Source organism: Miscanthus floridulus, chromosome 14 (assembly GCF_019320115.1).
Source record: "Miscanthus floridulus cultivar M001 chromosome 14, ASM1932011v1, whole genome shotgun sequence".
In the NCBI taxonomy this organism is placed as follows: Eukaryota; Viridiplantae; Streptophyta; class Magnoliopsida; order Poales; family Poaceae; genus Miscanthus; species Miscanthus floridulus.
The window spans coordinates 50,219,727-50,222,511 of NC_089593.1; the positions used below are offsets into that span (position 1 = coordinate 50,219,727).

General features: G+C 36.8%; 1 long non-coding RNA gene across 1 annotated transcript; it reads left to right on the top strand.

Annotated features, from left to right (window-relative positions):
- Positions 1 to 1,343: 1,343 nt before the first annotated feature.
- On the top strand, positions 1,344 to 2,010 carry LOC136502851 (uncharacterized). Its single transcript, XR_010770732.1, has 2 exons — positions 1,344 to 1,531; positions 1,730 to 2,010. It is a non-coding gene; the product is annotated as an uncharacterized lncRNA (long non-coding RNA).
- The last annotated feature ends 775 nt before the right edge of the window (positions 2,011 to 2,785 follow it).

A 2,785-nucleotide genomic window follows, 5' to 3' on the forward strand; every position in this document is an offset into this window, starting at 1 on the left:
CCACTTTACTATTCTATTTTCCATTCAAACAGAAAATTTGGGACTTAGATGATATTGAAGATGCTAGTGAAAAGATATGTGCAATTGCCAAAGAGAGGTACAAAGGATGGAGAGCTTCATTTAGTTCAACATACATGGTATACTCCACTGATGCTCAACGAATGAAGCATAAGCCTGAAGATTTAGACAACGTGGAGTGGTACTACTTGATCCAATATTTTGGAAGTGAGAGATTCCAGGTTCGTCAGTGTAAGGTTTCTTTTGTAATTCCACTGCTAAATACAATGTAATTAATAGAGCTCTACTTGTACAGCTTTTGCAGAATATTAGCACCAAGAACTCTGGAAACCGACAGAAATAGAAGACTAAGCATCTCATGGGATTGAAACCATTTTCCCAAATTACTTTTGAATAGGTGATGACAACATTAACTAAGCTGATTACTTACTGAAATATATATATGCCCATTACCTAATGCTACATTATATTGTTGCCATCTCACAGAAACCAGACTAATGGTCAACAACCTACTGATTTGGAACTTTGGATGACGACTCACACCAAGGATGGACAATGGTCAAATGACGACTCTAGGGATGTCTACATGAGTGCTTGTATATGATTGCAGCTTTAAAATTACAGCATGTTGTGAACTTATTTTGGAACTCTTTGAAATTACATGATCCTAATTTATTTCTCATGTTTCACTTAGGAAAATGCCTGCATCCAAGTTACAGGGGCAAAAAAGGGAAAGGATAGGCCCTTCCTTACAGGTTGAGGAGGATAACATAGTTTTCCAACTCACCTACTCTAAAACTCTTGGAACAAAATCGTACAGATGTCATGGATGTGGATACATGGTGAAATATCCAACACGAAGCGCTCAGCCTGCAGTGAAGTTTTAGCTCGACAAGAAAGAATGCAGCACCAACAAGAGGTTGAAGAATTAAAAGAAAAGCTTGCAAATGAAGTTTCAGCAAGGGAAAGAGATAAGGAAGAAAGTATGAAATAAATTGAAGAAATCAGGAAAGAATTCTGGTCAACACTACAACAACAAATACAATTGGCATTGCAGCAGGTACTAACTTTGGAACACAGTTCTCCTTTTTTTGGCTCCTCTATTTTTTCTAATGTTCCTAGTCTTTTGGGCTACATAGGCTATCACAGGAACCATCAACACCTCACAGGTTCCAAACAGCCCAAGTGTCAACAACAACTTCATCACACCACCACGCATAGAGGATGCAGCTATAGAGGTAATAAAAATGCAATAAAATTACTTACAAAAGATGCAACATGTTTACATATAAAATGCAACTTGTTTACATCAAAGCGTTCATTTTGGCAGAATAATGGACCAGCAAGCATGTTGACCACAGAAAAGGTAGTCGATGAAGGTAGTACCATGACAACAAAGATGAGTGCAACCAGGCCTCTTTTCCAGAAAAAGAATTGTGCCAATGGGTCACTCAATCATGTAATTTGTACCCAACAACTATTGAGGACTCATAATCAAATGAAAAAACTATAGGTATGAATACTGTGATCATTACATTTCATATCCCAAATGGTATATGAGATATTTTAGGGTGTTCCTTAATTTACTTTTTATCTTTGCTACGCCACTATGATCATTAAATTTGCACATGCTTAGTTATTCCATGCACTTAATCACCAAGGTTCCTATATTAAATTAATAATAAATTCTATATGTGTTCATGAAATGCAGAAAAGCGCGGACGCCCAAAATATTTAGAGAAAGCTTTATGCCTCTATGCTTGTGATGGACAGCTAGAAGAATGAAGTGCTTATGGACGATGGAGCATGAAGCGATCAATAAGCGAACTCATATTTAGTTCTATTTTTTATGCCAAACATAGTTGCAAACTTATATACAGAGATGAAGTTTTTATTCTATTGTGGTCATGTTTATTTTAGCGGTACTCTGGTCATTGTATCATTACTTTGGTTGAGACATATATTTGAAGTTAAGGAAGGTTTGAGTTCTTTTATGTGATGGTGAAATCAATACTCATGGCATAATTATTTTGTAACAACAATTAAATTTCTAGCTAAATTAAAAATGTGCTGGACAAAATGCCCTCGTTGCAACAAACTGCCATGCAACGACTGTTTGTTATTGCAATCTAAATTATTGCCACAAACTTTATGTGTTGCTATAGGGCGTGTCTACCACCAACAATGATGCGTTGCATTTTTCATTTATTACCACCAACAATGATTTGTTGCATTCTCCATCTATTACCAACAACAATGCTTCATTGCATTTTCTATCTATTACCACGAACAATAATTTGTTGCATTTTCCATCTATTGCTCCCAACAATGATTCATTGCATTTCCCATCTATTACCACCGGCAAATGAACATGGCAATTGTGACTCTAGCCACCAAATTTGTTACGTTGCAAGATTTCTATGATGCAATGCAGCACACTGCATGGCGATACAGCCATATTCCCACGTAACTATTGAGTGGCAATAAAGTAATCTTGTGATAGGTTCATTCGTGGAAGTATTGTCATATTGCAGCCACATGTTTGGTCACAACAGTAACTCACGCAACCATTCTACTGGTAGCAATATCCGTGCTTGCAACCATATCGTGGTTGTGTTAGTTTTTTTGTGCACTGTAAAACCATCATATTGTAACACCACCTCAAAAGGATGCAAAATGCTAGTGCACCGTTCCAAATTCCACCACCTGTCAATGACCATACATAGATGCAATTTATCCATATTGCAACCAAAATAGCCATATTGCA